Genomic DNA, 14,184 nt, shown 5'->3' on the forward strand with positions numbered 1-14,184 from the left:
CCCACTAGTTCTGTTAAACAATATGGGAATATTTTTAATTGGTTAAAAGACGTCACGCCTCTTCAACTCTTATACACCTCTCACACTAACAAACACACACATTGCCCAGAAGCAGCTTTTCTGAGCCCATCACACAGAAGAGCAGTACAAGTAAGTAGAAACCATTTTCTACTTCAGTTTTTTCTGATTAACTAAGCATGCTAACCTAGTACATATGAGCAAACAATGCCCAGCACAAAGTGTGACCTGTCTGTTAGGCCTGTTTATCCATAAATTAAATGTCAAGTATTTGAAGGGCTTTGTTTCAAAAGCTATCAAAGACCACTTTCAAGACTTCACTCATTTATAAGTTGTTAGGAGTGGGCTTCTCACTCATGCTAGGATTATTCCTTGTGTGCATGTGGCATTTACAAGGAAGATCATGTGAGTCTAGAACTGAAAGATTTGGGGAACATGTCTAAGTGTATTTTTCCCAATATTGCAATAACAAGTTAAAAGCAATGATAGTCTATAAATGAAGCTCCAGGCCTTTGTCAAGAAGACACACCATTTTTTGGACTTGAGGTTTGAACACTATGTAGATGGGAGGGAGTTCTCGAATGAGATGGCAAGATCATGATGAGGACCTGTAGTCGCAGGGATGAATATCAGCTCAGTCTTGCTGGGATTGAGCTTCAGGTGGTGGGCTGCCATCCATGTAGAGATGTCAGACAGGCATGCCGAGATGCGACTGGAAACCTGTGTGTCAGAGGGAGAGAAAGAAAACATTAGTTGAGTGTCATCAGCATAACAGTGAGTAAGAGAAGCCATGAGAAGATATTACATCACCAAGAGAGCTAGTGTAAAGAGAAAAGAGAAGAGGACCCAGGACCGAGCCTTGGGGGACGCCAGTAGAGAGCCTGCATGGAGAGGATGTGAACCCTCTCCATGTTACCTGATAAGAGCGATCCTCCAGTAAAGTTGGTAAAGTTGTGTAATCTTAAAAAAACACCTGGTGGTTGATTGACAACAGGTCAGTAACATGACTGGGTATACAAAGAGCATCTCATTGAGGCTTTCGAAAGTAAAGATGGGGATCTGTGAAAGACTGCATGATCAATACAAGAACAAAGTTTCTCAACATAAAATAGCAAATAACTTTTGCTTTTCATCATCTACAGTACATAATATCATTAAAATGTTCAGAGAATCTGGAGAAATCTCTGTATGCAAGAGACAAGGACAAAAAAACAGTATTTGTTGGCTGTGGTCTTTGGGCCTTCAGGCAGCACTGCATTAAAAATGAACAAAACCAATAAAATTTCTCAGTTTCAACATTAGATATGCCGTCTTTGTACTATTTTCAATGAAATATAGGGTTTAAATGATCATTGAATTTGTATGATCATTGAATATGTACATTTTGCACAACGTCCCGACTTTTTTGGAAATGGGGTTGTAGATTGATCTTTAAAAAAACAACATACTCCTTTTCTCTTTCTGGATGAAATTCTAGGTTCTTCTTGCTCTCCTGTCCATCCAGTCTCTCAAGCACAGGACAAGTAAAGCTCAGCACCATGAAAACAGCAATGGGACATTTCCTTTTCCCTGGTCATGCTGCACAATGTTCATGCCCCCTGCAAATTATGACTCATTCATACGCAATCACTTTGTCATTGAAGATTTTAACACTCAGGATCGGCATGCATGGGAAAGGTATCTACTGAAGCATGAACTTTGTGCAAGAGAATGGCAACAGTCGTTCGTACACATCAATGATCTACCTGCAGTCAAAAGCATCTGCAGTCCACACGGCGGTTTTCATGTGAGCAGTAATTTTTGCATCAGCAGGCAGCGATTATATGTTAAGTTAGAAGTCAAAACTTTGAATCACACGACTGTAATGTTGCCTATCTAGATCATATGTATGTCTATGTGATTGTGGTATGTAACCTTGTGAATACTGGCAGCATCGACTGTGTGCCTATGCTCTACGAAAGGCAGGTCAAAGGGCACCCAGACTACAGGCTGCCTTGTGCATGACGTCACACATGAGCCTCAGCATTCAGAGGACAAGTAGACATTTCATCTGCAAGAGAAGGGAAAAATGAACTAAATGCTTAACTAATATTGATGTTTTTCACTGAAATGTAAATCAACTTTTTAATCCTATTTGGTTTAATGTTTACATAAAAGCATGCTTGCAAAGCAAAAGTTGCAATAATCTTTGGTGGAGGATCAACTTCGCTTGTGCATTGAGATAATAACTGTCACTTTCTTCATCCTCATCAGGGATAAATTGTTCAGTGCTGAGACACTGATTTTGCATCCAAATCCTTTAAAAATCCAAGTTGGCTTGAATGTTTTTAATTCCAGTTCCATATCACTGGAATTAAAATGAAGCTGTGCTGAATTTCTATCAGTATTTGTTTTCCTCTACTATGTTATCTGTGTAATATTAGAATGAGTCAACAAGTTGAGTGTGTTACTGTTTACCTTACCATGTATGAGAGATGGGTGGATTTGGGTTCCCTACTGCTGGTTGTGTTAGCATAATGAGTCCTTTGACTAAACACTGTCACAGCATAAGCGTGAGTGTGACATTATACTGAGGTTCTGTCTCTTTTGATCCATTTGTTGTGAAACTTCCACACAGGGTAAAGGGCAACATAGTTTTCAAACTATGTCAAAAACTGAAAAATGACAAAAATAGAGTTTTGTTCAGACGGCCTCAAATTACAGACTGTGGTCCATCTGTTTCTCTGCATGCTTTGTCTCCCTATTCTTCAATGGCCAGGACCCCCCAGGACCAGGTATTATTTGGGCGGTGAACCATTCTGAGCATTGCCGTGACATTAAAAGGAAGAAATATCTAGGTCTTACCTTTGAAGACTTGCTGCAGCTTTTGCTTTGGCGCTTTGACAGTGCATTTTAGCTTTTATAGCTAATTAAAGAGCACTGCTCCTAATGTTGCAGGCCTCTAATGACAATAACATTATAGCAATTTGTGTTTGGCCTTGGATGGTAGAGAACAACATACTGCATCAAGGAACTTCTACATCTTCTAACCGCACCTGGATCACTGATCTCTGATCCAGTCACCCTGGCGCAATAAACACTAACACACCACCACCACGTCAGTGTTTATGCAGTACTGAGAATGACCCACCACTCATATAATACCTGCTCTGTGGGGGTCCTGAGGTGGTCCTGGCCTTTGAAGAACAGGGTAACAAAGTATGCAGAGAAACAGATGGACTACAGACTGTAACCGTAGAACTACAAAGTGCTCCTATACAGTAAGTGGAGCTGATAAAATGGACACTGAGTGTAGAAATAAGGAGATGTACTTTATTGCGTGGCTGGTCATTGTAAGTGTCAGCAGTAGGTGTGCTGCACATTATCTGAACTGCATTCTATCACGTGTTGCTAATCAATAAAGCTTTTACTGCATTTAAAAGTGGATCTTTTCTACTTAAGTGACGCTCTTATATTCCTTCAGAGGAACAATTTGAATAGAATGTTGAATAGCATATCACACTGCTGAATGAGTTTAGACTGGGCACACTGCAAACAGCATGTATTAGACAATTTTTTTAAAAATTACAAAGAAACATCGTCAATTATTTGAAATAATTTCATAGGATTTATCAAAATGTATACACTGTGCCACAAAATGAACCAAACACCTCTATTGTCTGTTCTTCATGTGTGGAAGTACATCACAGTGTCCACCAGAGGGCAACAGTAGTTGATGTAAAAGAACAGAGAGGCATTAGAGCAGGGGTGTCCAACTCAACCACTCAAAGGACCATGTTAAAAATCTCAACAACTAGCTGGACCAGCTGTATTTTCAATGAACATTTTTCTCATTGTTTATTCAAAGTATGTCAAAACTACAATGGCAAAAAATATGCACTGATTACTTGAACGATTCGAAAGTTATTTTAATTAAAAATAAACTGTTTAATATAAAACAATAGGATACACTAACAGAGCTGGTAAAGTAGATTGTAGTAGATGATGCGATGATGTGATGTGAACGCATTGCTTCTGCACCCACTGAGGCAGCCGCAGCAAGAGATCTGGAGACAAAAGATCATAGGCCTGTATTTTTCCTGCTTTAACACCTGATTTGACTCGTGAAGTTGTTATTAATGAGCTGAATCAGAGCAGAAACACCAAGTTTGTAGCCAGACAGAACAACCACTCACACACGTTATGTATGTTATGCTGAAACGTTTTCCAGAAATGTTTTGCGTTGCCCATTTCTTTTGTTTGTAAAGTTAATTTGGTAACACTTTACCATGGGTGTTTCCTTTACTCCAAACATAACACTTCTCATTTAATCCAAAAAGATCTATTTTGGTCTCATCCGTCCACATCTGTCCATCTATAATCTTGCCTATCATGAGTGTGACAGTCTTTACATTTATAATAATTTATTACCCAGTTAATATTCAGCACAGTCTGGTCAGGTGTAAGTATTTAAGAAGAACCTGATCAAACTTCAAGAACCAGAAACTGGTTGTAGTCTTGAAATTTTATTTGGTTGCATGGATTAAATTGAAGTTTGGAATGAAACTGAAGAAGTTAAGCATTAAGAAATGCTGTAATACCTAATATATTGTCAAATGGCCAGTTTAGTGAAATTTGTTAAGTATGAACCACATATACGTTTATATAAACAGGAACAGAAACTTTTGGGTGCAAATAGCTTGTGTAACAGTTTACACAGTCCTCAAAGAGAAAATGATCATTAGAAAAGGAGCCACTGAGTCTTTTCGTTCTTCTGCTATCTGATATGAAGCTGGAGTGAGATCCTGACATGCTGGCAGGTTAAGATCCTGCTCTCTGGATCTGCTAAACCACCTTGAAGCCTCTCGTGTGTGTTAGTCAACCGTGGCGCTTCTTACAGGTAACTTTGCTGAAAATCACATAAAGCAGCAAACTTCAACCTCCTTCAGTTTTTCAGTGAACTGGTCATTTAAAAGCTTTAAATGCTTTAACTTGTGAAAACATTCTTACTGTCACGCTAGGTGAGCTCAGCAGAGAGGCTTCTGAGAAATCTCAAGGGGGTGTGGTCTGTTTCATATTCAATTAATTACCATGTTATGCCTTTCCTCTGCACTCCATCACTGAAGAGCATTCTCGGAATCTACCACACAGCGAGCAGTGCAGGTAGGACTGTCTTTACATCAAATCTAAAAATTTTTATTCAGTATTTTTAATATACTAGCATTTTTCCTCCTGTAAAAAACCTGATTTCTGAAAAAGTTGGGACATTTGGTAAACTGCATTAAAAATAAGAATGTGATTTGTTCATTCTTTTGAAACTTCTTTTAACTGGAAAGAAAGTACAAAGAAATGATTTTTATTTCTCAGCTGACCAGCTTGATTGTATTTTGTAAATATAAAGAAACATTGACTTTGATGTCTTCAACACACTTAAAAATGCATTTACATGTAGTTAATAATCTGATAACAAAAGAAAATCAGAGTTTGTCAGTAATCTGATCAATGCATTTACATGCTCTTGGGTAATCAGATAATGGGGAAACTCCAGGTCTACTTGAATCAGACAGTAATCAGATTTCTGCTTTACAACCAGCCAATAAACTGCCAGAAGAAGACCTGACATAAATGGAATGTTAAACTCAAACTTCATGACGCAGCATTTTTTAAAGCTTTTTACCTGAAACTATGAACAAGAAAGTGGTCTACTGATAGCCTAGTAGATGATCCTGAAGGACCGGAACTCCAGCACACTCTGCGTTCCAATATTATTCTCAAAATATTACCACTTTATTTTTTAACAGTTGCATTATGCGGTTTTTGATGATAACTATCTCCAAATGCTTTATACACATCAAGTTCACTGTAGACCCACATTTGAAGCACTAGTTTACCTATTCTATTCAGAAGGCCTGCTCAGTCTGGAACTCAGTATTGCTGCAGGGCCATGAATAATGAAAGAACTGAACTTTGTAAACACAGTACAAAGTATTCAAGTATTAGGTGTAGCCTAGTATTTAAGTAAGAAAGGGCAAATTTCTTCATCTTCAGTAAATAACCATGCATAAGTACAAATAACTGCACAACAGAATTTACCCAACAGAGAAACTTTAAATAAGAATTTGAAAGTGCAAATGTCTTCAGTAAATAACCATACATTAGTACAAATAATTGCACAATATAATTTACTCAACAGAGGGACTTTAAATAAGAATTTGAAAGTGCAAATGTCTTCTGTAAATAACCTTATCTTAGTACAAATAATTGCACAATGTAATTTACTCAACAGAGGCACTTAACCCTCTCTACAAAGAGACCATGTTATTCTATAGAACTATGTAAGACATTTTCACAAGCACAAGTTGTTAGAGGCCCTACAGAGGCACACGTCTGCATTTCCTGGCTGCAAAATCGTCAATCAGGTCATTATATGACAGTTTCTGAGCCACGTCACCTTTGATGCTGATAACAGCCAGACCACTTAAACGTTCCTGCCCCATTGATGAACGCAGGTATGTTTTAATGAACTTGAGTTTTTAAAAAGCTTCGCTCAGCAGAGGCAACTGTGACAGGGAGAGTTAGTGCAATTCGGAGAGCAATCCACAGATTGGGATATGCCTCTTGAAGCTGATTGTCATGCAGAAATGTCAGCATTTCCAAGGCTGGTGTCTGTGGTGGTAGTTGAGGAAGGTTGATGATTTCCTGCATCATCTCAGGTCCATCAATGTCAGCTGTTCCCTTTTCTGTGAGTGTCTTGTGTATTTCATTGCAGTGTTTTTTTTAATGTCCTCCTTGGACATTCTGTGCACTTTGCTGAAATCAAGCAGCACTCCATATTTTTCTTGACTTGATTCATTGTCTCAAACCTCTCCTGTGGTGACATTAAAGCAGAGTCCATAACACAAGTGAAAAATGTGACCTCAAGGCTTTTAAGGGCATAACTGAAGGGCTTATCAACAGCTTCATATGCAAACTGCCTTTTTGTGCTCCTGAGCCTTTTCTCCTTAAGCTCTGTGAAGCCCTGAATATAGAACCAGAGTTCCCTGACAGTTGACACAGATTGTCTGTATTTGGAGAGGTTGTTTTTGGCACTATCAATGAGCCTGACAGCAATATCAAGCTGCATGGAACTGGATTGAAGTAACTTGTTCACCTGGTTAGTGATGGTAAGAAGTTCACACCACACAAAATCAAAAATTTGCTACTTCCTCAGCAAGAGCTTGAGCCTCCACTTTTGCCACCGGATCACTTACAGCCTCCCTAGCCTTCAGGAGTGCATCTCTCTTCTTTTGTTTGATTCCGGACAGCTGTTACACTCTGAAGCCTCCTCTGCCATCTCACATCACTCCAAGATTTCAGCGTTAGTTTGATAGCAGTTTGACTAATGCTTTGTCAAAATGGCCCATCGCTGGGTGGCACCTGAGAGGAAATTGAATAGTTTCTGCAAATACCCAGAGTAGCCAGTGGCATCTTGAGAGGATTTGGCAGCATCAGCTATGACAAGATTCATAGTGTGAGCTCCACAAGCAACAAACAATGCTCTTGGATTTAACTGTAGCAGTCTAGCCTGAAGACCTTGCTTCTTCCCTGTCATGTTGGCTCCATTGTCATTGGCCTGTCCTCGACAATTTTCAAATGGAATGCCAAGCTCCTTCAACTTGTCTCGGACAACACTGGACAGGTTAAGGCCAGTAGTTTGCTCCACATCAATATATCCCAGAAAGTATTCTTTAATGTCTGGTTGTAGCTGGAAACAGACAATGTGCACTATTACTGACATCTGTTCCTTGTGACTTACATCTAGAGTACGATCAAGAATGATGGAAAAATATTTTGCTAACTGGATATGTTTCACAATGGTACGTAATGTTTCTGAAGAGATGATCCGAATTAGCTCGTTTTGTGTCTCATGACTGAGGTAGTGTGTGTGAGAACTTTCATCTTTTATTTTGGCCAAGTGATTCTCCATTACATGGTCATATGTTGCCATAAGCTCTACTTCCTTCAACAAGTTGCCATTGTCTGGCTCATAAAGATGGTCAGAAGAGCCCCTAAAAGACAAATTTCTTGAAGCCAGTGAGAGTGTGATTGAGAGTAAGCATTTGAGAACATCTTGCCACATTTTTATTTCTGCTGCCACATTTTCATTTCATCAACTCCTGTTGATCTATTGCCATGCCCTTCTTTAGCCGTGTGTCCAGTTCTCTCCACAACTACTGTTGATCTTAGACCAATCACAGTGGCGCTCTGCAGTCAGCTTTACATCTTTCATACTAAAAAGCTTGCATGCGAAGCAGAACACAGCACTGTTCTGTGGAGAGTATGCTACCCAGCTTCTGTTAACCTTCTCTCCATTTGGAAGAATTTTGAACTGGAGGCTGGAATGAAATGCTCTTCTATCGTGTCCCTTTGGAAAATTAAAATCAGGGCTGACTTTGAAAGGACCTCTCTGCACAATTTCCACATGAACAGCATCTAAAATGTGTGCTGGCCATAGACCAGGATCAGTTGGAGGGGGCATATATGTCTCTACAGTGTCACTTGCTGATGGCCTCTCAGTGACAGGACTCACTCTGCCTTCAGAATCAGTGGTTATGTGAGGCTGAGTTGTAACTGTACCTGAACTGGTAGTTGATGGTCGTTGGTCAGGGCTGGGTGCTGTTGCAGTGTCTACAGACCTGCTGGTTGGTGGTTGATGCTGTGTGCTTGAACTGCTGGTGGATGGTTGATCATCTGAATCTTCCTCCTAGCCTTGACCTCCTCCTTGCACGTATCTAAGCATTGACCCTGCATTCACAAATACAAGATAAAATACTCAGGGATTCTTTACTGAAATACAGTTTTGAACCATGGTACAAAAAATATTGCATACATTAATCATTGATTTATATAGGCCTATGTGTAAATCACGGGCACATGAAAAATTTCAAAACTCTATTTTACTTTTATAGACAAGGATCGATGGGGCACAATATAAAAATTCTGTACATAATTTGAAATGTCTATGAATATGAAGGGGGAAAAAATCTACATTACTGTAAAGTTGAATTTTTCAACTTACAGTTTCACCAGTAGATGTTGCCCTTGGCCTATGAACCTCTCGCAAAATGTCAGCTACTAAACTTGATAAACACCTGTCTAATTTGTGGCGTCACATCACATTCAGTTGCAAGGTTTCTTCAAAGTTCACGTTACCAAGAGCCATTTTCCATTCATCAACTCATTACTTTGTGAAAGTATCACCTGTAGCGTTACTTTATTCACTACACAGTTACACACTTGTGGGTTCATAGTACATAACAAACACCAAATAAATGTCCTGAAATACAGTATGCTAATACTTGGCTGATGACTTCTGATGGCTACAAGAAGTAGCAAGCCCTAAGTTAAGCTTTAAAATTAACCATTGTTATTTAAAACATTGTCCTACCTGTCTCTTCTTTTCTCTCTTTTCCACCCCTGGCTCTTGATGCCTTTTCGAGGCAATGTCCAAACACAGGTGTCTGCCAAACTTGAGAATGAGGCATAATCGAACAGACCCCTCGGATGTGGGGGAGGGGAACACCACTAGGAGACTGGAGAGAGGGCTGCACAGGAGATTCATCTTTTTCTCAAGCAAATATGTTACTTTTGTGTTGCTTATATCTATTAACATCCATTACATATTGTTATTTTATACATGTCGTTATTATGATTTCTATTATTATGATGATTTTTCACAAGCCTGATTTTTTGGTGCCCCACGTACAGTGCGTGATCCGCATAGGCGGAACACCGGTACTGCATGGCTGAACTGCTGGAGTCCCAAAAAATGTTCTCAGCATCCAAGTGCTACCTTTTGGACAAACAAGACAGTGTGCTGTATAAGAGCCATCTGTTCTGTGTTTCAGAGCTCCTACTGATGAAGATGTGGCTGCAACATCCACTGATTCTTCTGCTGGCCTTCAGCTCACTGGCTTCCTGCAGGCTGGTGGATGATTTTTTGGCTACTCCACCAAATGGCTGTCCTCAGTTCTTCCTGAACACTCCTAATGGTCATGTTACACCCACTATTCTGCAGCCTGCTCAGCGTTATCAGCGGATCTGTCAGGAATATCTGGGTCTTGATAGATTTGCCACTCTTTATGACACTCAAAATAGGATCCCTGTGTACTCGGCCTATCTGCATGTTCCTCACACACAAATTGATACAGTTGATGAGTGGTGGACAGAACCGGGTGTGGGTACTTTAACACTACATACTTTCATCTAAATGCATTTGTAGATGCGATATCAATGTTTGTTACATTAGACTCTAGATATATTTTTATATCAGGATGTTACATGATACTGATTTATATTAAAATGTTTAATATTTGGATATTAATGGAATTCATGTTTTGCCTGAAATTTGCAGCTCACCATGAACCAGCAGGCTCTCAACAGAGATTATTTAAACAGTGGGATGGACAAGGGTCATTTATATCCCTCCTACCATAACAATGATGTTGAAGGAATGGACGCCACGTTCTCCCTGACCAACGCAGCACCACAAGCTAGATCATTCAGAACTCAGTGGTTCGGCCAGGTTGAATATCCAGCAAATGAGCTCATTCAGATCGACTGTGGAAGTAACACGGCTTATGTTGTAACAGGAGTGGTGCCGGATCGGATCCTCACCATCAGCAACAACAGAGGTAACATATACAGATAACACACACACTCAGACTGTTCTGTGAGTTGCCACATCCTGAATGCCTGTTTCTGGTGCACTTTCACACTGAAATATACCTTTATAATCAATCCCCTGATAGCAAGAGGATCAGTGGTCCACCATTGGTCCACCAACATTTTGCTTAGAGTTTTCCAGGCAGTCCACCTGTGTTTAAGAAAAATATTGTACAAAATTTCACTTCATCATCGCTAATTTTTCACTCACAGTCCAATTTACTGATTTTCCTTCCTTCCATTCTTTATATATACTTAATGTAAATTAATTTAGTAAGCACTGTTAATCCAGCACAGCGTCAACAACAACATTTTCTCTAAAATCATTTTAGGTCAGGCCTTTTTTTCTCTCAGTTGTTTGTGATATATGTCTTTGTTAATTTTCTATAATGAAACTCTCTGTGTATTTAAAATCTGGTTGAAGAGAATAAAAACTAGTTAGACTTGTATTCAGGACAGTAATCTGGGTGGCATGAAGGGGGACCAGCAGTGGCATACAGTCATTGGGGTGCCGACCTTATCAAGCCAGTGGGCCAATGTATGCTCACTGTCTGCATCAATAAATCTAGTGCACTTCCTGCAATAAAATACTGAGATATTTCAAGAGCTGAAAGCTTAGACTTTTTCTTAGAGCCTCATAATTATTAATGCTTTGATTGAACACCAGGAATTCACTCATTCAAAACAGTATAACTGTAACTTAAACTTCAGTCAGTTATATTTATTTTAAAAATGAACCACTTTTTTAAAAAATTAACTATTAAAACAGGAAAAGAGCACTTAGGAGAAGGGAACTGTAACAGGACAGAATCATTCAGATGTTCATGGATTAAAACGGCAAAAGAAGCTTTATAAGTCAGTTCATCACCTGAAGTCACCATCAATGAAAGGTCAAGTCCAACAAAATACAAAAATGGACGTAACAAACATCCATCCATTTTCTAAGCCGCTTCTCCATCAGGGTCACGGGGAGTGCTGGAGCCTATCCCAGCAGTCATCGGGCAGAAAGGACGGATACGCTTTGGACAGGTCACCAGCCCATCACAGGGCAGACACAAACAGTCACTCACACCCAGGGGCAATTTAGCATGTCCAGTTGGCCTGACTGCATGTCTTTGGACCGTGGGAGGAAACCCACGCAGACACAGGGAGAACATGCAACCTCCACACAGAGAGGAATCGAACCCAGGCCCTCCTCACTGTGAGGCGACAGCGCTACCCAATGCGCCACACGCGCATAACAAACAGGATCAAGCTATTAAATCTACAAGGAAACACTCTAAAAGGCAAAGAAGATCACATGACAATGATAACAGGTGAGCAGAGTCAGTAATCTGTAGAAACAGATCGTGGAAAGGGGGACTGAGATGATGTTACAGTCATGTGTTCTCTCAGAGGGTTCTGGGAATCGGAGTCCAGGAACCAAATCTGGCTTTTTGAATGTTCAGAAACATCACTGAATTTATTCTTAAATTAAGAGATATAACTTCCCAAAAGTTAATGGCACTTTAGTTGAAACTGCATTAATGAATAAAAAAGAGCGAAAAGCAGAAATATACACAGTTTTCAACAAGGTGGAGAGTACAAAGAGCCAGAAAAATTTTAATTGATTCTTAAAATAATGACTACTGCAACTTCTGACCATTCAGTCTAATCAGAAATGCAGTGGTGGATGAAGTACACAAATCATGTACTTGAGTTAAAGTAGAGATACCCAAGGTAAAATATTACTCCAGTAAAAGTACAAGTCCTTACTCTAGACCTCAACTTGAGTAAAAGTACAGAAGTATTTGGCTTCAAATGTACTTAAGTATCAAAATTAAAAGTACTAAAAGATTAATTATGGCTCTGATGTCCTGTTATTTTTGTAAAAAGACTCACTTCACAAACTCATTTTAGGTGAAAATCCTCCAGTGTCTCTCTTTGTAAACGAGTCTTTTAATAGAACGTCATTAATTATTGACACTGACGTCTATTAAAATGATCATAAGCACAAAACACTTAAGGTAAACAGTTTCCATCAGGGAGAACCGAGTGGCTCTGAAATCACTTTTACAGACAAGCAAAGTTTCAGTTTAAGATTACTTTGTTAATTAGTTACTAGTTGAATAAAAACTTGATTTAAACTCAGGATCACAAATAAGTTTTCCTTAACTGTATTGATCTGTAGGCCTCTGTTCATAAACATGTTTGCTATAGAATGAACGTGTCTGTATGAATTCAGAAAAAAAGAAGCCTGCTAGTCACGACTGCATATGTCTATTTACACAAAGTTAGGTTAGGTCATCATGTAGGTGACGTATGTGCTCCCAAATTTTTACGCTGCTGCTCTGACGTTGAGCTGTGTGCTTGCACTGGGTTGGTATGACCAACAGGTCAAAACAAGCTCAGAACAAAGTGACTGCTGTGCCCTGATTGGTGTTCTTGCTTTGCACTTCTTTTGTTTCGACATGTTACGTTTTTATACACACAAAAACCAAAAGGAACGACTGATTTTTCAAAATGTAGCGGAGTAAAAAGTCAGATATTTGACTTTGAAATGTAGTGGAGTGAAAGTAAAAAGTCGCCCAAAATGTAAATACTTAAGTAAAGTACAGATACATGAAAAAACTACTTAAGTACAGTAATAAATTACATTTACTTAGTTACTGTCCACCACTGCAGAAATGGTGTGCTTGTATACATCTTTTTGATCCAATGTACGGTTTTCAGATAATCTTCCTTAATTTATTTTTTTCCTATAGTAATGAAAGGGCTGACACATCCATCTACAGTATTTTTACTTGACCAAGAGACACCATTTTGCACATACTATCTCTGTACAGTCCTCCAAGCATGAATTCAATGTTGTTCTGACCCTCTTACATCTGTTTGTTATTTTTTCTCATCCCTTGTCCCATTTCTCATCCCTCATCCCATTCATTTCTGCCATTACACAAACTAAGACTTTAATCTAATACTTTCTTGCCCTACAGCCAACTGCGTGAACTCGCTAAGGATAGTACCTCAAACTCTACCACACAGCTATACTGACCTGCGCTCCTCTATGTGTCATTTTTTCATCCCTCATTCCTCCCATAGAGTCCCATTCATTTTCACCCAATCCCCAGCTCCATTATTTCTTTTGACTGACAGGCCCCAAACTGCTTGTCCTCACTCAAGGCAGGTCCCCAAGCTTTAATTCATAGCCATACTGACCCACACTCCTCTATGTCATTTCCCTTGTGAACCATTCATTTTCTTTTTTTTTTTGACCCGCCTCACACCCCCCCTTTGGAGGACAACTTTATTCTTTATTTTTATTATGGCATTAGAAATAAGGAAAGAAAAAAAGAAAGTGAAGAAAGAGAAAAAAATACATTACATTTTCAAATCTTTCAGCATTTTTTAACTAATATAACAAAAATATAATCAAAAATAATAAACAGAGGATTGGGGATAGGTGGTCAGTGCAGGTGTTTGTGTGTGTGTGTCTGTGTGTGT

This window comes from Pygocentrus nattereri, chromosome 10 (assembly GCF_015220715.1).
Source record: "Pygocentrus nattereri isolate fPygNat1 chromosome 10, fPygNat1.pri, whole genome shotgun sequence".
Lineage (NCBI taxonomy): Eukaryota > Metazoa > Chordata > Actinopteri > Characiformes > Serrasalmidae > Pygocentrus > Pygocentrus nattereri.